The sequence below is a fragment of the Trachypithecus francoisi genome, unplaced genomic scaffold (genome assembly GCF_009764315.1).
Source record: "Trachypithecus francoisi isolate TF-2019V2 unplaced genomic scaffold, Tfra_2.0 Contig00586, whole genome shotgun sequence".
NCBI lineage: Eukaryota > Metazoa > Chordata > Mammalia > Primates > Cercopithecidae > Trachypithecus > Trachypithecus francoisi.
Window position 1 is genome coordinate 6484501 of NW_022680749.1, and position 26739 is coordinate 6511239.

The window sequence follows — 26739 nt, forward strand, 5'->3', positions numbered from 1 at the left end:
TAATTTGGAGCTAAAGTTGAGGAAATAAAAGCTCAGAGGTAAAATGACTTTTCCTCAGTCACTCAAATGTATGTGGCCCATTTGAAACTTGGATCTAACCTTGACTCCTAACACTGAGCTCTGCTCACTATAACATAACATAGAACTTGAAGATAGTGTATTAGTTAGTTTAGAAAAGATGCATTGTTAATCCACCACATTGTGCTATACCTGTGAATACTTTCTTCATTATGATGTTATTGGAAACAGCAGTGTTTCCTCAACTTTAGCCATCCAAAATGGCTGTTTGCTTCATCAAAGACTTGCAAAACCTGATGTTAAAAATCTCCTGAAGAAATAGCTAAAAAGGCTCTCATTTGAGATAAGAATCAAACATACGATTTCTTTCTTCTGTCTCTATTAGCAGAGTTCTCATGGAACTGCACAAGTGGTTCAAGCAGTAAGGATGTTAAGTTGGTTAAACCTCTCCATCTACTAAAACTTAACCACATCTCAGCGTATGTATGTATACAATGGAGTATAAACTACAAGTGGTATTTAAGTTCCTGGAATAAAGAAGTCTTTACAAATAGTATGGAGAGCCTAGGAGTTTTCTATTACAGCAGACAATCCGTGGCTTCCAGGGAAAGAGTCCTTTCTGTAAAGGACTGTATATACTACAGATACCCCTAAAAATCAATTTTCTAAATGATTTTGCTCTGAGAGTCTGGCCTACTTTCTCCTGTTCTTCTCTCTTGCTGAGCCCTGAAGGGTGAGCCCCAATTTGAGCAGCATTGCTTAACCACTCCATTGGCCAACCTTGAAGTTAGGGAGGCCTAGATTCCTTAGGACTCCCTTTAATTTGACAGTACCTCAGATTGTTTGCTAAAGTCTATTGCAGTGTTCACATGGTGCAAAGTGGGGCATTAGCAGCTCCCTCCTATCCACAGACATACCATCTAAGTGTAAATGGTGCCCTTGCTGTGCAAATGGTATTTAAAGGAAGTCTCCTAGCTCTTCCTTCCAAGAAAGCTGATGCTTCTAAAACCTCTAAACCCAGAATTAACTCTAGTCAATAGGAATCAAGAAACACAATGTAAGAATTCTGTCTTAGAGATCATTCATATGGCCACTGCCAGAAGACACATGCAACTAGTCTATCAGGGGCCACTCTCCTAGGATCTGAGTACTCCTTTGTCCATCAAGAACTCCCTCTGATCTCTCCATGGAGAACAAGAGGTGAGTAGAGGAAAACAAGACTGATCCAATGTTTTCTTTTTTTCCAAGTCATGATCTTTATTTTTCAGGTTTAATTCCTGTTTCTTCTTATTCTTTTGCATTTTTAAAGATGTAACAATCACAAGGGAAAAAACCTATTAAAATATTCAGCTGCCTTTTGAAAAAAATTTTGATTTCTTCATTTACAAATTTTGAAGAGTGCTTTCTTCCTTATGATTCCTTTCTGCTGAATGAAGGCACTTAATAAAAAGAACACTGTTTGGCGGCGGTGGCTCACACCTGTAATCCCAGCACTTTGGGAGGCCGAGGGGGCGGATTACCTGAGGTCAGGAGTTTGAGATCAGCTTGGCCAGCATGCTGAAACCCTGTCTCTACTAAAAAAATACAAAAAATTAGACAGGCATGGTGGCACATGGCTGTAATCCCAGCTACTCGGGAGGCTGAGGCAGGAGAATCACCTGAACCCGGGAGGCGGAGGTTGTGGTGAGCTCAGGTCGTGCCACTGCACTACAGTCTGGGCAACAAGAGCGAAACTCCGTCTCAAAATAAATAAATAAATAAAATAAAATAAAAAGAATACTAGATTTAGAGTCAGAAGGCCCAATCTTGGCTCTACCTAGATATGTGGTTCATGTCTATTAAGATCCTGGATGAGGGCCTAGTACAGAATAGGCACTCAATTTATAGAGTCAATATTTTTATTGTTAATATAATGTAAAGACCAGATCTTTCTTTTTGGCCACCAGAGTGCCATATAAATTGTTAAAACTTCTAGTCTATTAAATATAAAGCTGGCTGATGCGAATTGATTTTCAATACACCTATCTTAGTTTTCTAGGTCTGCTGTACAGATTATCAAAAATTTGATGGCTTAAAACAATATAAATTTATTCTCTTACAGTTTTGGAAGCCAGAAGTCCAAACTCAAGGTGTTGTAGGGTCATACTCCTTACAGAGGCTCTAGTGGCAAATCTGTTCTATAGCTCTTCTAGTTTCAGATGGTTGCTGGCTTTCTTGACTTGCAGCTACATCACTCAAGTCCCTGCCTCTTTTATCACATTGCCTTCTCCTCTGTGTGTCTCTTAGGAGGACATTTATTATTATATAGAGCCCACCTGGATAATCCAGAATGATCCTCATCTCAGGAGTTGTAACTTACTTACATCTGCTAAGATAATTTTTCCAAATAAGATAACATTTACAGATTCCAAAGGTTAGAATGTGAACATATGTGAGAGGAAGCATCCTTCAATTTATTACAATAGCAGTTTGAGTTTAGGCTCTAGTGCTATGTTTGAATTATAAGGGTGTGACTGGCTTTGGTTATGTTTTAGAAAGTTACTTGTGCCTGAGCACATCACCTGAATACCTGGCTACTCTTAATCAGATCAAGTCTATACCTATAGACCTAAAATAGAGAGGGCCCAAAGGGCCCTTCTTGGGAAGTCTCAGGCAAGCCCTTGCATGTGGTCCAAACTGTTTCTGAGGCATATGCTGAGACCACTGAGGAACATCCCACCCCTGTTACATGGGATAAGAAAAGTATCAGTTCCTTGGGAGATGAGAGGCTGCAGGAACAAGTCCATCATTCTCTGCCAGCAAAGTAACAGCTTAGAGAGGTAACCAAACTCTTAACTCCCACTTTTCGCCAAGGGTCCTCCCTTTTCTTCCTTACTGGGTTTCAGGTGAACAGGAAGCATTATTAATATTGTTGGTGATATTTTACCCATAGTCTATGATTCTGTGTGCCCTGTCCTTTCTGTGTAAAGCCCTACTTATAGAATAAAAAGAAGTTTCTCTTTATTCACCACTGAAAGAAAAATATATAGCCTTTAATCAGACTAGCAAACACTAACAATTAAAGATCCAACATATTGCTGTTTACCCAAGCTTTAAAAGCAAATCATCTGTGACACAGCCTTGTCCCTCATGCAGTCACTCTGTAGGCAGTTCCAATATCTTCAAAAAGCTTCTCATATGTGTTCATTTCACAGCCATCTCCCTGGTGTGTGCTGTCTACGTGTCTGGACTTGTGAAATGGTCTTCTAATTAGATCACCTGCCTCTAATCACTCTCCTTTCTAATCCATATTGTATCTTATTATTGAATTAATCTTCCAAAAATACTCCTCCTTTGCCCCATTACATGTATGATCAGGGAAAAACCTCCAATGGCTGCCTTATTGGCTACAGAAGGAAATGCCAATTTTATATGATGGCACTTAAGGTTCCATATAGCCTAGATATAACCTGTTGCTCCAGCCAATCTGATCCACTGTCCCAATTACGTTTCCTCTGACCTTTGCTGCTGGTCATTCTTCCACCTAGAACACACTTTACCTTTCACTCCTCCTCCTCTCTCAAGAAGCTCCCCGCAAAAGCCCCACACATCGCTGTCCTCTTTACTGCTTATTATACAAGGTCACGCCATATTGTGATTCATCTTTGATGTACATGTCTTGTCTTACCTTGACTTGGTTTCTCAAGGGCAAGGTTGTGTTCGTTTTTTAAGAATATCTTTCAACACTCAATGTTTCTACTGTCCTTCTTCATAAGTAGCTAACTCTTGAAAAGGATAAAGCTTCTGGAGGGAGAAGCTCTATCTTTATTTCATTAACTTCTGCTCTGTTTAAAACAGTTACTTAAACATTAAATGATAGCTCCAAATACTAAAGGTAGCCATCCTATAGGAAGAATGAGAATGCACTATTCCCTTATGTCTTATCTTGTTTTCTGCTAACACTGCCTTACTCAGTGCACTCATGCTTTAAAAACCATTTTATATAGAAGGATGGGGGATATGAATTAGAAGCCTGAAAGAAAAAAGGAGCTTCCCGGAATTATATATAACACTTTGTATTTCAAAACCAATCTATGCCTTATAGCAAATCACTAAAAATGTTTCAGTATTCCCTTGAAGGAATTAGAAATGGAATTTTGTGATGACCTGGATTTATTTCCTTTAATGAAACATGGTTGAAGTATGCGGCTTCCTTACACTTTCTTCCAGGTAACTGGAAATTGTGAGGTTTAACTAATTGAGTTTCATTAGGGTCTTCTGTTTACTAATTGTGGCTAAACCTCAGAACCTTTGGTTCAAAAGCATTGCTATTTCATGATTTGGCCCTCCTCAAGTGACAAGCTTGATAGAAATCCCATAAAAGATAAGATTACGAAAAAGAACAATGGTAGAAATTATTTTCTTTCTGTGTTGTTGTCATTGTGTAGTTATTGCCATTTTTCCAATTAGATGGCTTTTTTTTTTTTTGGAGATAAGTTGTCATTCTGTCATCCATGGTGGAATGCAGAGGCATGAGGCATGATTGTTGTTTATTGCAGCCTCAAACTTCTGGACTCAAGCAATCCTCCCGCCTCAGCCTCCTGAGTAGCTAGGACTACCACCACATCCATCTGGTTTTTAACTTCTTTAAAGAATGGTCTTCTATGTTGCTCAGGTTGTCTCGAACTCAGTGATCCACCCAACTCACCCTCCCAAAGCATTGGGATTACAGGTGTGAGCCACGGTACCTGGCCTAGTTGGCTTTTATAAAGAAAACGCTTTTCAAAATGTAAGAAACAATAGTTATCAATCTAAAAATCACTCACTACTAGTTCTGTTTTAAGGTAAGGCACTCTATTCTCTTCATGCTTCCAAACCATCCTACCTGAAATTTAATTTCTGTTTTCTCTAATGGTACTGTTAATGACCCTGAGTTGTAAAGATGGCATGATTAGACTTGCTTTGTGTTTGCATATAGGCTGCACATATGCTGACATACAACCTGTCAGCATTTTCCTTATCTCTTGTATCATTAGAACAGGCTCTATTTATTTGGACCCAGAAGTTTTATTAATAGACACTGTGGTATAACCAGTGCTTTTAACACTTCTTCAGAAACTAATTTCATTGAAGTGGACAAAGACTAACTTTGTTAAGATTAATTACTCAGTATTCACCACATCTAAAGGAATATTGACCAAGAGATTTGCTTTACTGAACAAGGAGTGTGGTGCTGAGTTCATGGGTTTAAGAGTCATCTGAAATTAGCACAATTTATACTTGCAATAGATTTGTCAGATGCAATCTCAGATTTCAAACTGAGGCTTTTATGTAAATGCTTACAAAGCCTACTTATTGGATTTATAAAAAGCTGACTATATTGGCAATCTTGCTATTTATCTGTTAAACCATGTTTGTTGGTTGGTCTGCTTTCAATCAATAGGGCTATGCACTGGTACTCCAAATTTTTCTCAATTCCTTGTGTCCTTGCACTGTGTTAATTCTTATGGCAGTGCTATCTACAGCAGGTGTGGACCCTTCCCCTGGAAATACTCTCAGCAATCCATTATAGCATGGCGTGAGGTCAAGAGCACACCTTCGTGCAGTGTGGAAGAGTTCTTGAGTCAGGCATCTGGGCTTTGAATCTGGCTTGGTTACTCACTATGTGACCTAGGGACAAGTGTCCCTCTGATGTCTTGTCTCACCACCTCATTTCCACCTCCCTGCCCTCCCTTACCCTGTTATATTTCCCTTCATAGCTTTGATTATTACCTGGCATGATGTGTGTTTGTCTGCTTTGTTAACTCTCTGACTTCCTCCATTGGAACTGAAGGTCCATGAATGCAGAAGCTTTGCTTGTTCAACCAACATGTATAATAGTGCCTGGCACGTATCAGGTGCATCTATATAAGTTGACAGAGAGATGAATAAATGAGTGAATAGAAAATGGAGATAGTGGCTGAATGTGCAAAATGTCAGTTCTTTTTGATGCTCTGGAAGACTGATTGGATGAAGCAAGGAAAAACTGGAAGTTCAACATTGGATAAAGGAAATAATCCAGCAATGGTAAGAAAAGGTGTTTAATAACTAGAAGAGAGGAATAGGTGGCTTGAATATAGTTTCATTGAAATGCATGGACTGTGCATCTGTCAGAGGCAAACCATAAGAAAAGCAGCATGCCAAACTGAGCTGAAGTAGAGGTTACCTAAAGGAGATGGCTGTATGCCTAGCTGATGACTTGAGGCAGCCCACACCAATCCTAAAGTGTTCGATCACATCCAAAAACAAATGGGACTTGATTCTCCTCTGTGGATATACAATCACAGGCAAATGTCAATAGGGTAATGAGTAAAGGAAGCTGCTAATCTAGCCTCCATGTAATGCTGACATATTACTCAGATGTTAGAAAATTTACGATGACTAGACATAAAAATTTTTAATGCATGAATGCAGAGTAAGGAAAATGCATAGGACCAGAGCTGTTGATCACTGGGGCAGAGGAAGTGAAGTGTCCACTGTAAAAGACAACCTTGGTCCTTGGCACAAGATCTGTTGAGCTGCTCTGAGATTTGGAGCAATGGTTGGTCATGCTTTTTTCTTCATCTGCATTTTAAAAAGACTCATTCACTTGAATATAAAATACGTAACAAGAACTTACAAGACCTTCCAGCATCCTGCTCATTTTTTATACTGCTTTGGATTTGGTAGCTCCATGTATTAAGATAATCAGGATGCTCAAATATATTGCCACACACTGTAAAATTAGGTGATATCAATGTCACAGCCATTGGCAGCATGTTCCTGAAAGTTTGAAGGGGAGGAAGGGAACTGTGCATATAATATTTCACCCACATCTATTCTTTCCCTATGCTTCATCAGAACAGATGGCAGAGATGCATTAGTTGTCTCATGTTTTGTTTTGAAATGTTTCAGTGTAAAATAATTCTTTAGTAGAGTTTTTATTAGTATGTAAAACTAGACTTAGAGTAAAGTTAAATGCCTTTTCTCCACTATCCCTGCTCCAAAGCATAAATCAAATAAAAATTAAAAGATGCATCAAACCAAATACAAATAAAGCAAAAAATCAAAAGGAGCTAATAAAGCTGAAACTCTACTAGCACCTTGTATCTTTGTCTTAATGTGTTTCTGTACATTGCTCTCAAGGAATTTAAAGTCAGTTAACTATTTTTCTTAAAAAGTGATAGCTAAAAATACAAAACCGTATATGTTAAGTGACAGCAAATTGGTTTAGACATCAACTGCTTTAGAAGGTTAGAAGAAGGTGAAATGACTTACACTTAGGGTGTAATGTGAGGTGATGTGAGGTGTGAGCTAAAGATTCAGGTAAGTAGAAAAAGACATTCCAAAAAGAATGGTAACAGTAGGGCATAGATACAGGAAAACACAAAGTGTGTTTGGAGTAGGGGGTCAATGAACTGTGGCAGGAATGATAAAATTAGAGAGGGAGAAAAACACAGAATGGAATGCATGAGTGTCCCTGAAAATTTTAAAGTTCCAGAATTATCCCAAAACTAACTTGGAAGTTTACTGTGTTGCTGGACCGAGGGCTACAATAGTATACTTTCAATATGACTTCATTCATTCATTTATTTTGTTATATGGCAGTTTAGCAGTATGTGTATTAGGTGCTGTAGACACAATGAAATTAGGATATGGCTCTTGGTACTCAAGAAGGTCACAGTCTAATGTGGAACACAGAGAAGTACACATGAATTAAAACCCATACTGAAGGTCATAGCATGTTAAACTTGGGGCACCATTGGCAGTTTACCAACATCCTGTTCCGATGAAATAGGCTCATGTGAATAATAGGAAACACAGAATGGAGGCCAAGGAGGGAGTCATCATCATTTATATCTTCAATATTGTAACAGGACATTTGTACTGACAACTTACGAGGGCTGTAAGTTGTATATAGACAACATTCCCCCCAGTCTCCCTTTTTTTACTATTGGAAAAAAGAAAAGGAGGAGATATAGGGGAAAAAAATCCAAAAGAGGAAGTTAGGCCCCTTTAATAAGCAAATGTTTTTAGAAGAGAAAAGAGATGAAGAAATTTTGCTATTTCTAATTGCTAGCATTTAATCATAGCTATCACTCATGGATCACGTACTACTTGCCTGGCACTGTTCTAGATGCTCTGCATATATTAACTCAGTTACCACAACAACCCCATGAAATAGGTCCTATTATTATCCCCTTCCATACGTACCTCCTTAGAGATGGCCAAGGCACCAAAGACAGCAAGGAGGAGGAGCCAGGGTTCAAGTTCAGCCCTGTTCTTAACCAGCACATAACACAGCTTTCTCCTAAGTGTGAAGATCCTAGGGGTAACAGTGGTACATGGGGAGAGGAAGCCCTCAGAAAGATATCAGATAAAGATCAGTTAAACCTAAGAAAAGCTAAAATGAGTGGAGCAAATTGATGGGAAGAGCCTACATTATTTTACTTTGTAACGGTGGTTAGAATTAAACATAAATAGGAAATGGTTTCCTTTTAGGTAACTAATAAAAAGAGTATCTAATATTGATTAAGCATCTATATGTGTCTGGTACTCCCCACAGGTACCATTATTATCACCATTTTGCAAAAGGAAAATTGGAGATTCATGGTTAAATAGAAAGAGGTTGTTTAATCTTTATCACAATTCACACAGTTAGCAAAGACTAGTGCATCTAATCTTTACTACCATGCTATATTCATTATCCCTACAATTACCTTTTGGTTATCAGCTCTGTGGATTCTACTGATCTGTTAGAATGCCAAAAGTCCTACTGTGCTGGAGTGGAATCAGCATATGGAATTGAGGGGTAAGGCTATATTTCTTTGACAGGGTGGCTGGCTCTTTACGGCATTTCAGAACAAGAAGAATTATTTGAGATTTTGGATAATCCATGTCTCTGCCTCCACCCTAAGTGTGGGCAATTGTTGATCTCTTTCCAATATCTAATATTTATGTATTAACTGTTCTTTCTCTTAAAGTAAGATATTTTACCTATCTGACACATTTCAAGTTATAAACTCCAGACACAGACATGAAAATCATCTCTTTTCAAGTTCAAAGAACAGAAAACCATAATCAACTGTAGTACAGGAATTGGACATTGCATTATTCCTGTTAAATTCTGGTGGCCAAATAAAAACCTATTTACTACTTGATACAAATAAAGGAAAATGTATCAACAATTCCATAGAACAGAGAGAAATCAGTCATATTCTTAAAGTCACTAAAGGGAAAAGATACAAATGATGTTCATTGGATGTCTTCCATATGCCATGCATTTTACATGTTTTATAGTAACTCATGTTGTTCTCAGAATGATCCATGGATTATGACCTCATTTCATATAGGAAGCAACTGAACTACAGCATGGTTAAGTAAGTTCCTCCCAGTCAAAAAGCTGAGTGGCAGAGACAGCTCAGATACGCTTAACGTTTTCTTTGTACTATGCCGCCTTTACTAGGAGACAGTAGAGTGGAAATCAACTCTCTGTTTCTATCAGAATTGTTATGAAGACTGGACATACCCTGAACAATAAAAAATGACTAGAGGTTTAAAGGCAGAAATAATGCAAAGCAAAAGGGCAAAGACTGTTGTTAACATTGGACAAAAGATCTATATGTTAGCACTTAAAAGAATTTTATTTCTGATCATAATTTCCCAAATCTCTTGCTCCATTTCCATTTCTCATGATGATGTGCAAGTATAACACTGAATTTATTTTCCAAGGAAAAGAGCTAGGACTATTACTAATAAGAAAACACAGTTTTGCATTTCTATAGTTTTATAAAGTGTCCCCCACCTCCTTCCAAATGTTAAATGCTTGACTATAATGTGAAAGGCTCACGTTTATTCATTTACCTTTCTCAAATTTGTCTTTTGCAAGAAATGTGCTGGTCTAAATTTGATTCTGTTAACGACACTCTATTTAGGCTTTAAATGGCTTAACTGTGTCTAAGTGCACAACCAAAGACTAATCTGACTGAGACTGATAAGACTGTCCATGTGGTTTTGACCCTTGGAGAGGATAGTGGGAGGATATTATTCTTTCTACTTTGTGCTGTTCTCAAAGGACAGTCACATATGTGTAAACAAATGTGAAAGAGAAATAAAGGGGACAGCCAGATTGCCAGAGATCCATTACTTTACCCCTGGGGTATGTGGCTATTATAGAACTGGGGCAAATGCCAAGAGCACTGAATTCAAAGGGACACTCCCTGAAGTGAGTCATCTATTTAGACAACATCAGAGGAATATCAGATCAGATCCTACTGTGTGAAGAGGTTACACCATGGGCATTTGGTAGTCACTTTGGGAATTACATTAATTTACAGCAGCCTGAGTACACAGTGCCAATGTGTCATTAAAGTTGAAGGCAGAATCTATTTCTATTCAAGATGGAAAGGGCAGTTGGTTGTGCATCTTTCAGCCACACTTGCAAACATGGATGGTAGCCATGATGGGTTTGAAAGATAAAGGCTTACTAAGTAATATTCTGGTGTCTTCAAAGAGTTAATGCTTTCATTAATCTCATCTAGTAAGAACTGACTTAAAGAAGCTTAAAAAAAATCAGAGACCAATTCACCATTCTGCAAAGAGAGGCAAAGTGAAACAGGAGAAAAACAACCAGGCTCTGAAGTCAGGGAACCCGGGTTGGAGCCAGGGCCACCACTTTTCTAGCAGTGTAATCTTGAACAAGTAATTAAACCTATCTGAGCCTTAGTTTACTCAAATGTAAGATGGACATACTAACAATATCCTCTTTACAAAGCTGCTGTGTAATTAAGATGATATATAGACAATCCATCTATAACTTGAACTCTGCAATACCAAGTTTAGTCATTACTGCTATGTTTAAAAATAAAAACATACAAACAAAAAGAATTCTTTTGAATGTAATTCAAATTTTAGTTTCCTGAACAGCATAAATTTGGAGTTCACGTTCATCATCTGTCTTCCAGCGTTCAAAAAGACAAAGGTGGCTAGAGTTATTTCCTGACCCCAAATCCAATGATCAATTTGTTCTTTTATGGATCATATTTTTGGTGTTATATCCAAGAAATCTTCATCTAATCCCAAGCCATAAAGATTTACTTCCTATGTTTTCTTTTTAGAAGTTTTATAATTTTAGGTTTTATATTTAGGCCTGTGCTTCACTTTGAGTTCATTTTTATACGTTGGGAGATAAAGATCAGAGTTCAACTTTTTATTTTTTATTCTATAATATTTTTTCTTGCATATAGCTTTCCAATTGTTCCAGCACAATATGTTGAAAAGACTATCATTTCTCCACTGAACTGCTTTCACATTTTTGTCAAAAATCAATTGTCTATATACAAGTGAAACGATTTCTATTCGGTTCCACTGATCCTGTCTATCTGTATGCCAATACCATATAGCTTTATGATATTCTTGAAATCAGGCCATGTTAGCTCTCCAACTGTGTTCTGTTTTCAAGTTGTTTTCCCTGTTCTAAGTCCTTTGCATTTACACATGAATTTTAGAATCAGTATTCAATTTCCACAAAAAACCTGTAGGGAATTTGATTGGGACTGCATTAAATGTATAAATCAATATGGGGAGAATATTGATTCTTCCAAGTCACGAAAAAGGTATTTTCTTTTATTTACCCATTTACTTAGGTCTTCTTTATGTCTTTCAGTAATGTTTTATAGTTTTCCATGTATAGATCTTACATATGTTTTGTCAGATATATTCCTATGTTTCATTTTTAATGTTATTATAAATGTATTCTTTTAAATATTTTTATTTCTAATTGTCATTACTAATATATACAAATAGTTAACTTTTGTGTATTGCTCTAGTAGATAGCAGCCTTGCTCAACTCACTTATTGTACTAGCTGCTTTTATGGATTTCATTGAATTTTCTATGTAGATACTCATGTCATCTGTAAATACAGACAGCTTTACACCTTCCTTTACAATCTGGATACTTTATATTTCTTTTTCTCCCTATTGTACTGTCTAACCTCCCTAGTATAATGTTGAACAAAAGTAGTGACAGCAGCCATCCTTATCTTATACCCAATAGTAGTAGGAAAGCATTTGGTTTTTTTACTATGAGGTATGGTATTGGCTTTTCACAGATGCCCATTGATTGAGAAAGTTCCCTTCTATTCCTGCTTTGCTATTCCTGGTTTGCTAACAGTTTTTATCAGAAATAGATATTGGATTTTGTTAAATGCTTTTCCTGCATCTATTGGGATAATCATAGATTTTTCTAGTTTTTTAATATGGTGAGTTAAATTAAATTTTGAATGTTAGACAAACCTTGCATTTATGAGATAAACCCCATTTGTCATGGTCTTTTGATACATTGTTGAATGAAACTTGCTACAGGTTTTTCAGAACCTGTAGTTCTGTTTTCTTATAATGTCTTTATTTTTGATAGTCGTTTTTGATATTTGAGTAATGCTGGCTTCATCAATTAGGTTGGGAAGTATTGCCTCTAGTACTTCAATTTTCTGGAAGAATTGTGTAGGATTGGTATTATGTCTTAAATATGTGGTAGAATTTTTCCAATTAAGTTATATGGTGCTGGAGTTTTCTTTGGGAGAAGGTTTTAACTACAAATTCAATTTCTTTAGTATGTCTAGGGCTGTTTAGGTTATCTATTTATTTTTGAGTGAGCTTTGGTAATTTGTGTTTTTCAAGAAATGTGTCCATTTCATCTAACTGTCACATTTATAGGCATAAGCTGTTCACAATATTTCTTTATTGTGAACTCTGCAGATATACCAATATCTCTGTAGACTCGGTTATGATGTCCTCTCTCTCATTACTGATATTAGCAATTTGTGTCTCTTATTTTCATGATCAGTCTGGCTAGAGAATTACTAATTTTACTTAATCTTGTTAAAGAACCAAATTTTGGTTTCATTGCTTTGTCTGTTGTTTTTCTGTTTCCTGTTTCATTAATTTCCACTTTAATCTGTATCATTTCATTTCTTCCTCTAACTTTGGGCTTTCTTTGCTCTTTAATTTATATCTTCCTGAGGTTTAGAAAGCAAGGTTACTGATTTGAGACCTTTATTCTTTACCAAGATAGGTATTTAGCACATAAATTTCCTCCCATATATTGTTTTAGCACTATCCCAGAAATTCTGATATGTTGTATTTTCATATTAATTCAGTTCAAAATACTTCATAATTTCCCCTGTTGACTTTCCCCTTGGGCTATTTGGAAGTATGTTATGTAGTTTTTCAATGTTTGAGAATTTCTCAGAAATGTGTCATTGATTTTAAATTTAATTCTACTGTATTTAGAGAACATACTTTGTATTACTTGAAAATTTTAAAGTTTACCGACAATGTCTTTATGGCCCAGGATATTGTCTATAATGGTAAATTTTTCATGTACCTTTGAAAGGAATGCGTATTCTGTCCTTGTTGAGTGAAATGTTCTATAGGTCAGTTGGGTCAACTTGATAGTGTTATATCATTGATAATTTTATGTCTTCTTGTTCTATAAATTATTGACAAAGGGGCATTGATAACTAGCAATTATTGTGGATTTTGTCTACTACTTCTTATGGCTTTATCAGTTGTTTTTCCTCATTATCATGTATTTTGAAACTTGGTGATTGATATACATGTATGTAGGACTGTTTCGTTCTTTTGAATTAGCCCACTTATCATTATGAAATGACCTCCTTTAACCCTGTTAATATTCTTTGTTCTAAAATCTACTTTGTCTAATGTTTATATAGCCACTTCAGCTTTCTTTTGATTAGTGTTAGCATGGCATGTATTATTCATCCTTTTTACTTTTAATCTATCTGTATCTTTATATTTAAAGTGTGTTTATTTTTGGCAGCATATAGTTATGTCCTGATTTTTAAAATCTAATCTAACAATCCTTGTTTTTTTATTGGGGCATTTAGACCACTTACATTTATTGTCATTGTTGGTATAACTAGGTTTAGGTCTATCACTATCACTTACTATTTGTTTTCTATTTTCACCATATGTTCCTTGTTCCATTTTTTCTCTTTTTTTTCTGTCTTCTTCTGGATTAACCAAGTATTTTTTATGACTCCTATTTTATTTCCTTTGTTGATTTATGAGCTATAGCTCTTGGTTTTGCTATTTTAGTGATTGTAAAGCAGTTTTTAAAGTCAAAGTTTTCCAACAAAATGCCAAGGAAGATATAAATCTGACTCTCTGTAAGACTCTATGGTTAGGTATTTTGTCTTCAATTTTTGGAGGGGCACTCAATGAATGGGCTGAAACTTCAAGATGAAATGAATGTTGGCAATTAATAATGTCTTAAATGGGGCCCAGATTCCAGAATACATCTTACTGTTTTAAAGCCAAATTCAGTCATAGCTACCGCAGAGCTGAAGTGAGATTTTTTCAACTAGCTGACAATTCCTATTTTTAAATCATGTATAGCTCTTAGTGATGCCATGCTGAATTTCTTAATAAGTATTAAACATTAGAAAGTGTGTTTACGCAGGAAAAGATTAATAGCTGTCACTTAAAATAACTGGCTAAAAAGTCAATGTTAACCTAGAGGCCACAGGAAGAAAATTATTTTGGTAAAATAAAGAGAAACTCCAGATTGTTTTACTTCTGTGATTTTCTGCTGGACATACAGGTCTGAAGATTTGAGGTAGGAGGACAGAACAGAGAAATTCCAAGAATTCTGTGACGTCAGTGAATGCTAAGACCCAAATAGCTATAAGGTGGAAGGTCCTTTTCTGAAAGATGAAAAATTCCAGTAGTCCAGAGTTGTTCTTCTGAGCATTGCTTGGGAAGCAAGGCAGTGTGGTATAACCATGAGGGTTCAGAGAGAGATGGCTAGAGTATGAGTTTTGGTTTCATCATTTGATCACTTCCAAGCAGTGCTACCCAGAGTAAGTCACTTAACCTTTCAGAAGATATTCCCTTATGTCACTATCAAATTATCATAGTTTAGATATCATCTAAGTATCATAATATTTTTTTACAATATTTTGATTGGAGTTAAGAGAGGCAATTTTACTAAAAATTATCTATAATTAGGCAGTTTCAGATGTAAATGATTGTTCCTATTATTTACTTCCTTTGCTTTTCATTAGTACAACAACAGAAGTTAGGTAGTAGGAATGTAACGAATGTCATGTAATATTAATAATCATAACTAATGAAGGGAGTGAGTACTTAGATCAAACCTCTCTTTTCAGCAGAGGCAATGGCATTATTTCAGCCACACCCCTCATCACTGATATCTAATGCTTTCTGCCTTTATACTGTTCCACTGAGAGTAAAAGGACTTAGGTTAACAGTGCTGAAATCAAAATAATGTAATGCAATGTGCTTATAATTATTTCATCCCAGGCTTGCTATTTTATCTCTGGTTAATAGTGACAGTCTTTTGGAAGTCAGCAGTGCAACATGGTTGCTTAAGAGAAGCTTGGTGTTATTTGAAGTGTCTAGAGGCAGCCTGGTCTACCAGACTCACCAGCTGACTAGATTCTTTAGTAAGTTTCTGACTTGTCAATGTTTTCTCTTTGTTAGAGCTGGCTCTTTCTCTTTTATTTCCAAGCACGTTGCACAGCTACCTTAAAACAAAGATGTATAACTTTTGGAGCATTGAGGCCATATTGGAAATCTTTTGCAAACCTAAGGGCTAATTCTTTGATGTATGCTTGCATGAAACATCAATACACTATTCGATGTAGTTATATCAAAAACAAGCCAAGTTTTGCCACTTGCAATCTCCCAATAGTTTAAGGGTGCGTGTATATGTATTAACAAGATAATTTGGAAAAGAATAACAATAGGACCAAGGCCTAGTATAAACATACATAAACTGGTTGAGAATTAGGAAACTTGAGCTCTACTTTGGGTTCTACACTGTGAGGTCTTGCAGTGTGGAAGCAAAGGTTTTTCTGGTACCCAGAGTTATTATTATGTGGTGTTAATTATTTGCTGCATGTGTAAAAATATTTGCTACATGACACTATTAAATGTGAGTTCCTGAGCTAGTTGCTTAACACTGCTGAATCTGTTTCCTTATCAATAAACTGGGATAACAGTCATTGTATTATATCTTACAGGTAATATTGCGTGGATCAAATGAGCCATTGTATACTATTATATATAATCTTAAAAGCCTGTATAAAAATCAGAATACATATTATTTGTGCACACAGGCTCTAGCATCAGAGGACTTGGTCAGAATAGCTAGAGTTTCGGAGGCCGAGGTGGGCGGATCACAAGGTCAGGAGATCGAGACCACGGTGAAACCCCGTCTCCACTAAAAATACAAAAAATTAGCTGGGTGCGCTGGTGGGCGCCTGTAGTCCCAGCTACTCAGGAGGCTGAGGCAGGAGAATGGCGTGAACCCAGGAGGCGGAGCTTGCAGTGAGCCGAGATTGCACCACTGCACTCCAGCCTGGGTGACAGAGCGAGACTCCGTCTCAAAAAAAAAAAAAAAAAAAAAAAAAAAAATAGCTAGAGTTTCAGATTCTTGGGTACATTCTTTAAGCTAACTAAAGTTATTTAATCTGTGAAACAGGAATAAAGATTGCATTAAAATAGTTGATTAAATCAAGGAATCTCTGCCTCTTCCCATACAAAATTCCTTGAGTGATAGAAAAAGTATTAAAAAAATATTAAACCACACAACAGTAGAAAACAGGAATTTGTGCCAACAAATGGCTAGAGATGTTGAATCATTACTCAAAGTCAGAAATCAGATGAAGACTAAGACTGGAGGAAACTATGCCCCCAAATACAAGCAGAAGAGCACCTTGTGAAGGACAGAGCAGTTAAAATTTTGCTCTGTACTTAGTGTAAACCAATAGAAGTAGCAGAAGCATGTCTGTGTGACTAGTCGGTGAACTAAATTCTGATCAGCTGTCTTGTTACTTCCCTACTCTGCCTCTCCCATTTGCTGAAACACAGAGAAAGGGCCCTGGTACTTGGCAGACAGGCACCACTCAGTATAACTGGAGACCTTTAGGAAATGCAAGGCACCTCCAAACGTAGAGGGAAAGTTTCCGGCACACTGCAATGAGCACACTTATTTCCTTTTCCTTTTATTTTAGAGCACCAACAATTAAAATCTATATCTTCTCCATACCACTGCCCCCTCAAAAAGACTTTCAAACACTAAGAGACAGAAATCAAATTATCAAATATTTGGGGGTAAACCAAAAACAACCTTAAAAATGAAAAAAGACCAAAAAATAATTAAAATTATAAGTAAACAGAACTAGTAGAATACTTCAATATTTTAAATAAAAACATCATTCTAAGACTCTTGAGGGTCGCAGAGGCATAAAATAAGAAAAGCTTTAAGAAAATGAAACATGAATGCATCTGGAATTAGAAGCTTCCAGACAACACAAAAAGTATCTCAGTAGATGGCTGGAGAGCAACAGCGACACAGCTGCAGGGCAAAAGGAAAATAATATTCAGGCACAAAGTGGAGATAATGATAGTGACTCTTCATAGTTCTGCTGAGAGGATTAAAGAAGAGAAACCATGTATGATTGCCTAGTCCAGTGGCTACCATGTGGAAAGCTTACAATAAAAAGCAATTTTATTATTATTGTTGTTATCCATATTGTTGTTACAGTCATACTCTGTACTCCATTCCTGGTTACTAATATTGTAACACTTATAATAATTATTATATTATCAGTAAAATGAAAAGGTATCAATGGGTGATCTCTGCAAAGTCCCAGATTTAACACTATGAATTGATGACATTAGGAGGGAGATAGAGGTGGGAAGGAGCCAGGGAAGTGGGATGACAGGATGCTGGGGCAAAATGATGACACTCATGAGTGTTGGTAAGGGCCTGTAGGAAGCCAGATGTGAGGACAAGAAGGAAAGGGACATGGGAAAGGAAAGAGGAATCCTTCGCCTTATATTCAGAGAGGGTCAGCAATTGGGTTGGTGTTATGGGATCGTTCTGAGTTCTGATAAGGTAACTTACCTTCACTAAGTAAAAGCGTGATGAGACCCAGGGGCTGGATGGAGGCCCTGCATGTGTAGGATGCCACACAGAGGGTCAGCAGTAGACTCATCCCACAGCCTCTTATTCCCTGTCCTCCAAAAATCCATATTGCTACTTTCAATCAGAGATAACCTTGGGCCAGGGCAGTTCTGAATTGAAACCAAATCTAGCCTTCTGTTCCACAGCAAATCCACAGATTTATGCCAGTTGTATATTTTATATCTGTCAAGATTGACAAAGCCACTAACAATGATATTTCTTAATCAATCCAAGCTTTTGCCATTTAATATGTATATTGGCAGCAATGAAATCTTCAGTTTACTAGTGAGAAATGTTGCCAGGATACAGACCATTATAAGCATCCACAAAGTCCCAAATACTGACAAACCTCTAAGTGCCTTTTAACAGATTTGTTTCTATAAAACTATTCTTTGGGCATCAAGTTGGTCTTTGTCCCTCAGAATTCTATCATTTAGCCCCATAATTAGATAAAAGTCTTTTTTTTTTTTTTAAGGGAATGCAGGAAAGCTTGGGACCCATTTTTATATTTTCATAAAGAAGTCAGCCAACTAAACATTATACTTTATTACCATTACGTGCCCAATAATAAAATCAGTTTGCAGATACAATCTGCATTTCCATATATTATTGATACAAACTTGAGCTTTGTAATTTCAAGACCAAAATATGTTGGTAGGAATTTGCATATTATTGAAATGGCATAATTTATTGATGAAACACACAAATAATAGAGGTGATGCTTACAGCAGTTTGGAGGCTAATGTATAATTTACAAAACTAAACAACTTCATGAACAAGAGTGAAAATTGCACATTAGGCCCTGCCTGGAAAATACTAGCTATAAAACCAAGACATTTTAGCATTATTTTTTGTAACAAGGATCTCTTGATGTGAAAGTGATAGACTGTTGGTCTTCAATCTGTGAGTGGTATAAAGAAGTATCAATCTGCTTGAAGAGAGAAGGCGGGAAGTCATCTTCCTGCCTGCCTGCCTCTCCAGTCCAACCTTTCATTAACGTTTGCTTGCAGAAAAGATATCAATAAAAGATTGCATTTAATGCCCCACATAGATGGGGCCGAATTTTAAATCTACAATGTTGCTCAAAACAGACAAATTTATAGCACAATTTATTTTAGAACCAAGATATTTATCTTATAATAAGAATTATTACAATCATTGTATCCAAGGTTTATGTCTTAGGGGGAAATCCAATTCAAAGTTTACCCAGTGGACCATTTCTACAAAGCATTTACAGATTCCAGGATAATGAACTGTGCTGGACACAGTTGGAAGCCTTCCCAATTCTTATTTCCACACCCTGTTTTCAAATAAAACATTGATTCCATTCATTAACCCCCATGTAACTCATGAGTCATACAAGGTTGACTTTGTCCTCATTTTCAGGGAATAGAGGGAGAATGTTATTTAGTCTAAGTCAATCATGGTACTCTCCTGCCTAGTTCTTGTGAATGCCCCTGAGGTCCAATCCTACCCAATGAGATGTGAGGGAAAATCTGCCGGGGGCTTCTGGGAAAGGTTTCTCCACTCCTAAGAAAAAAGCTCAGGAGGCCGGGCGCAGTGGCTCAAGCCAGTAATCTCAGTACTTTGGGAGGCCGAGCTGGGCAAATCACCTGAGGTTGGGAGTTCGAGACCAGCCTGACCAACATGGAGAAACTCCGTCTCTATTAAAAATACAAAATTAGCCGGGCATGGTGGCCCATGCCTGTAATCCCAGCTATTTGGGAGGCTGAGGCAGGAGAATCACTTGAACCTGGGAGGCGGAGGTTGTGGTGAACTGATTGCACCATTGCACTCCAGCCTGGGCAACAAGAGCGAAACTCCTTCTCAAAACAAACAACAAAAAAAGGAAATAAAAAGAAAAGAAAGAAGCTCAGGAAAAGATGGACTCATTCCTTCCTCAGACTTTGTCATATCTGGATGTGATACCTGAAAATGCTGCATCCACCTTGGAGCCATGAGTCAATCCAGGCAGAGGGTGAAATTGACACTCTGAAGATGGCAGAAGGAGAAAATAGAGAGAACCTGGAGCACAGTGACTTTATTGAGCTGCTGATTCAATCAGTCTTAAAGATTGCCCCCACTCCGGACTTTTTGTTATATAAATGAGTAAGTTCCCTTCTTATTTATGTATATTTTAATAAAAATTTATGCTACTTATAACTGGAGACATTAAAACTTACTTACAGATCATTTGCCATTTTTTGACTGCCCAACATTTGTTCCCCCATCCTAATGCCAGTTTTTAAGAATTTGTTTATTGCTGTTGTATAGGAGGTAATCTTGGTAATGGAGTATGCTTCCAAGTAAAGAAGCAGAAAAGGTCAGATCCTTTCTTTCCCTCTCTCTCGAGAACCACAGAATGGGTGGGTGATCTGAGTTTGGCTGAATGTTTCATCCCTTGCCTTTAAACAGCTGGCATGAGAATAAAAGAATACAGGTGATAATATTTATTTCAACGGTGTAGGCTGACCAGAAGTCTACCGGAAACTTTGGTTGCTCCTCTTGGCTCATTGGAGGTTCCTTGGTCTCTGTGCATTCCCAAGCCCAATCTTCTAGTCTTAATTCTTCAGGCTGCACTTCATATATATATATATCTCCATATTCTCATAATAAATTCCCTTTTGCTTAGGTTAACCAGAATCGATTTCTGTATTTTGCCAAGAACAACAACAAGAAACTGACTGATATCAAGGGGGGAAGGGGCACACCTTAGTTTCAGCACCAACAGCCAAAAGTGAACTTGTACTAATACACACAGGTCAATGCAATATATTCTCATGTGCAGCCCAATAGTTTTGCTCCCTATTACATTTCGTTTTGTTTATTTCCCCTTTCTCATGTATCAAAACCCATTTTAACCTTAAAAGCACAACACTAAACTCAAGACTCTTTTCAGTCATAAAAGATTAGACAGTTATTGTTACTGTGACTGCCTTAAATAAATCTCAGAGGACTGCTAGTGTATATTCAGTAAGAACATGTAATCTAAAACTCCAGATGTCACTGGTGTAATTTAATTTAACCTTCTAATTATTGCTAGTATTATAAGCCCCAACAATTCCAGGTAAGTATATGAGATAGTAGGAAATATAACAAATGTCTTCCTGTTTTCCTCAGAGCAATTTTAGGCTCTGAATCCAATAAAGGGACATCCTGCCACTATGCCTTTCTTATTAACTGGTGAAAACATTTTTGTGAGTTAGGATGGTTTTGAGGACCTATTCAAGCAGCACAAACTTTAAAAAGGAATATATAAGTATGATTAGGGTCAACTTTTGACCAAAGAATAAAATTCATGGTTGTGTATAGTATTGGCATCTCTTGAGACATTTGAAGAATCATGACATGCTGGAGTTGGAAGATCCCTTACAGGTGACCTACTCAGATCCTCAATTTACAAATAAGGAGACCAAGGTGCAGAGTAGTGCTCAATGATTTGCCCAAAGTGACAGATGAATCTCAGACACAGGTTTCCCAGCTCTGAATCCAGACTAACACTTCACATCCAGGTCTTGCTTTATTGTTTCAATTAAATTCACTGTAAGTTCAACTGTCTGGACTGTCCTTTCCCCATTTCTTGAAGTCCTATCTACCCAGATCCAGGGCAGACATCATTTCCTGTCTGAAATCTTCTCCAATTCCTCCTGTAAGAAGTAATCAAGGCTGTTCTCAAGGCTCTCTATGCCACATTGATTCCTTCATCAACTGCTTGTTCTATCACTGTGTGCATATCTGTCACTCCCACTAGATTATAAATTTTTTGAGGGCAAGGGATGTATCTTCATCTTCGATCTCATTTTCTTTATAGGTCCTAACAGGATTTATGTGATAAATGTTTGTTGAGTCTCTCTGAAGTGTACTCAACAAACATTTGAACTCTCATAAATGTTTGTGGGGAATTAATGGTTGAAGATGTCAGTCCTCTTGACATTTTAACAAGCACCTCCATGGATACACAGTGCTTTAGCCTAAAGTAGTCTTTAATGGTCAGGATTTCATGTCTGGTGTTAGACTGGTAGAAGAGATCATCTGCGATTGATACTCCTCCAATCAGAGCACTAAGGCAGTCACTGACTTCAACTACGTGCAGTCTTCCCAGACATACATATAAAATGGTAGTCACAAATGTGTAATTCAAGATACCTTCAGATGCAAAGAAAGAAAAGTGCTACTCACGTTGACTTAAATAATAATGATATAAATTATCTCATACAATGGGAAGCCCCCATGGAGGAAAGACTTCAAGTTTAGCTGATTCGCTGGCCATATCATGTCTCCCTATGCCAAATTATTTTTATTTTTATCCCTTACCTCTATAATTCTTGGTGTTAGCTTTTTCCTCAATCAGGTTTGCCTGCTGGTGATGAGATATCTGCTGGTAGCAAGGAGGACTACACACTTCCTTAGCCAATGTGAAGCAAGAGAAAGGAAACCCCATTCCCAACTAGGCAATAAAAATCTTTTCCATTTAGACTGAATCTAGGGCATATGACCAACACTAGACCAATTACAGTCACTACAGGACAGTATGACCCTGCCTGGCTGAGAAATTCAGAACTATCTCTGGCACTAGTTAATGTCCCCTTAGTCTGCTGAGATGCTTGAGGGAGGGGTGGATAAACAAACAAATTCAAGTTCTGTTCAGGAGAAAGGAAGAATGGAAGGGACTCATCAGTGTACATGATCTAAGGGTGACAATTCTTCAAATTATAAATGAGCACAAAAAAACCTTTTATGGAATTATGAGTTGAGTCAAGAGAAATAAATCACTGTTTCCTTTTTTAAAAACTCATGTGTTACAAATAATAGATATTTCAGTGTTATCTTTTCATTGGATTGAGTGACCTATATCCTAGTTACTTATAAACTGACAGATCAGGGGAAAATTCTTCTTTTCTATGACTGTTAACATACTTTTGGGAACCCATGGCAATTTATAAATTCCTACATTGAACAATCATTTTATCAGAAAATTCATTTGACTGTGCCTTCCTGTTCTCCTGAGTTCCTATCTATGTAGCACTTATTTAGAACAAGCCCTTCCTTCCCACCTACGTATACACAAGTTGATGGTGATTCACTGAAATCATGCTTTGCTGATCATGGTGATTAAAGAATGACAGGAGTGCATTACTGTGCTGAGAAGTAGGCATTTTTCTCAGGATAAAACAAATTGATACTAAAAGGCACATTACTTATGAATCTTAAAAGTCTCCTAGCATGTATATCTTCAGTGTTCGGTGCTGTCCTCGATATAGAATAGGTAAATGCTAGGTCTGGGATATCTGGTGCTTCATGATTGGGGATATTTAGAATTAATTCTATTTCCACAGTGAAGCCTGGGTGCGTTTTTTTAGTCATAGAATGCTTAGCATGCACAGCACTGAGGGCTGCCTTTCTATGGTGTGTGAAGTAATTCAAGGGGTACATTTCCTGGGGAAGAAATTGTTCTGTAAGTATCGGAAATACAATCAAACAAACATCTAAGATGGGCCTGAGATGCAATGGCTGCTCTCAAATGTTACTGTGTTTATTCCAGGATTAATAAACATAGAAAGGAAGTAGAAAACCTTGACAGGTCTTAATGGGGTTCCTGAGGAGGACAGCTCCTAGCTAGGATGCCTTCCTTTACCCATGCAGGCAACTTGAAAATTCTATGTGCAAGGAAGAAAATAGTTCCTTTGAGGCAGAGGCAGCAGGGTTACTATTCCCTATGGTTATGCCCTCCCAAAAGCTTCTTTGCAACAGGAATGACAGGCTCACATAACATGACAGGAGGCTGGGAACCTTTCTTTGGAATTTGGAAAGGTTTAGAAGCCCTTCGGCAGAGACAGGGATCGTCATAGATCTTCAATCATATGATATATAAACTGAAAAGGAGTTACAGTTCTCTTATATGTAGGATAATATGTTTCAATGTAGGATTTTGTTGTTACTTAGCATTCCCAGAAGGTAGAGAGAAAGCAAATAGTTTATTGCTGTAGAACACTGTTCTCTTAAGTATATTGTTTATTTATTATACCAAAACTTCACTCACTTAGAAAGGGTATCTCTATATGGAATACCAAAATAAATTTCCCTTATATTCACATGATTGGTCATTCAGCTGATTAAAACTTGGTTAATGTTCAGGATATGGTTTAAAATGAAAAAAAAAATGGATTTCTAATCCCTCCATTAATTCAACACCTCCACTTTTGTTTCTTGTTAATAGAGAAAAAGCAGAACTCATTACCTATTCTCTCCTTATGCCAGAGGCCCTGATGGTTTTCATCTTCACTTGCTTCCTAATTTTTTTTTCTGTTGTTATTTTACAGGTCTCTGCTGACCACACTTTTCTTACCACTCTCACCCCTGAATTTTGTGTCCTGTCTCCTTGGCTCTCCTCCTTTCCTCTCAACAGTTCCTTCTTACTTGCCCCTGAGGATTCTTTTCTTCTGCCTGCACCACGTTCCCTAGGATTTTTCCCTCTGCCTTTGACTTCTCCTCCTTGCCACACTCCTCCTGATTGATCATCGTGCCCACACGCCTGCTGTCAGCAGTCACTTTCATGATAGTTCGTATCAGTTCTTCCAGCTCCAACACTTGGCTGAACCACAGATCCTAACATGAGGCCCTCCACCAGACATCTCTATTTCATGTCCCCTGGGTATGTCAAATTTAATACAGCCAGATCTGAACTTGGTATTTCCCCTTAAATTTGGCCTTCCCTGATCCAGAGATTGAAAGTATTTTCACAATTGCTCAGTGACTTTAGACACCTCAGTCTCATCTTCCCTCTCAACTTCCATATCCAACGCCTGAAGATTTGATTTGTTAAACATCTTCTATTTCTTCCCCTCCTTTGTATTTCACTGTCTTTATTTGGGTTTTTACCACTCGCTATACACATTTTGCAACAATTATATAACTTCTGCCCCTTCTAATTTGGGATTTTCCATAAAAATGCAATCCATTCTTTACATTTTTCTATACTGTGGCCAGAGTGAGTTTTCTAAAACTGCGTATTCTATATGACACCACCCTCTTGAAAATCCTTTTGTAATTATTCAGAGTTTTCGAAGTTAAATTTAAACTAATAAGCACAAAATGTCCTCTGGATCTATTTACTGAATACTAATCTCATCTCTCTACTGCCTTCCTTTCTGATCACCAAAGACTTCTTACTTCTTCTGGGCACAATTAAATACCTGTTATTTCCAAACATACTTCCATTTATTCATGTATCCAGATCTCTGTGGATGGAATAAAACTCTTTTCCATGTGTTGAACAGGCAAAACCCAGCTCAAGTGTCACCTCCTCTAGGAAGCTGTTTTGGATTCCTCATTCTGATTTATTTATATTCTTCTCCTCTGAGTTATCTTGGTTGTACTTTCTACTTCCCTTAGATTAACTAATAATAATTTTTATTAACTCATGAACTCATGAAGGGCAAGGACTGTCACTTATCTTTTTGTCAACAGCTCTTAGTATTCAATAAATATTTGTCTAACAAATGAATCCAGGTGCTCTGAGGAATACAAAAGATGTCTCTGACTTCTCTGCCCTAAAGAATCTTAAATTTTTAATACTGGAGTTAAGACATTAGAGGACAATTAAAACTTAGAAGGCCCTATAATTAAAAATAGAAAACCAGCCTCAGCTTTTAGTATAGCAAAATATTATAAAAATAAAATGTATTCTTCCTTTTATTAATTTTTTAAAGTATCTTTTGGTCTTTCTCACATTAAACTAAAGAATGTTGGAGCTTTCTGCTTCTGGGAGGGTAGGACACAAGCATCAAGAACAAAATGTCCAATTCTTGGTTTTGAGTTCCAAAATACATCCTTGAAATTCATGACAGAGTCAACAGTTTTTAAAGTCAAAGAGCTTTTGATTTGTAAGAACTGGGCCTTTTGAGAGGGGGAAAAAAAATCTGTAACTTGTAGTAAAGTCTGGAAGCCTTAACAGGTGGGAGTTATATAAGAATCTTGGAGTAGGGTAAGCTATAGAACATGATACAGGACATAGAGAGGAAATCAACACCCTCTAGGAACAAGGGGTGGGGATCGGAGAGAGAATGGCAAAAGATGGAAGAAAGGCTAGACATGAGCATGGCTTCTAGGCTGAGTTCTTTAGAACTAGATGACATAACATATTAGAGAAGTTGGAGAGATAGATAATAGAAGAGAATCACAAGGTAGAGCCAGGGAAGCCTGTGCTTATTAGAAAATCCTCATTCTGATGTGCCATTTGTGAGGCAGTGTCAGGGTAGATGAATCTCAGATCAGGCTCACAGGATTCTTCACAGTCCAGCAGGGTGTGGAGAGAGCAGCTGAGAGGTTTTCTGTGTCCTTTATGGAAGGCCCATAAGTACTGAGAAGGCCATAAAACCAGAAGTCATAGGAGGACTATGAATACCAGGAGATACCAACACACAGTGGCACAGACCACATAAAACAGTCATTGTAGTCAGTGAGGAAAATGGGGGCCTGCAGGCCATTCCCCTTGTTGGAATGCAGATCATCATCCAAAAGAAAGAGAAGAAAAGGATGAAAGGGAGTCTTGAATCAATAACATGAAAAACTTAACTGACCCTGGAAATGACTTGTTTACAGTGAATTAACAGGATTAACATTATTAGCAGAAATGGAAGTTTATGTGCAAACATACATTTAGTTAAAAAGAATTAAAGAATATCATATATTTGTACATGAATTGTGA

General features: G+C 37.2%; 1 protein-coding gene across 2 annotated transcripts in view; it reads right to left on the reverse strand.

Moving 5' to 3' along the window:
* RNLS (renalase, FAD dependent amine oxidase) overlaps positions 1-26739 on the reverse strand; it is a 332009-nt gene that overhangs the window by 147203 nt on the left and 158067 nt on the right. The gene's annotated exons all lie outside the window — the stretch shown is intronic.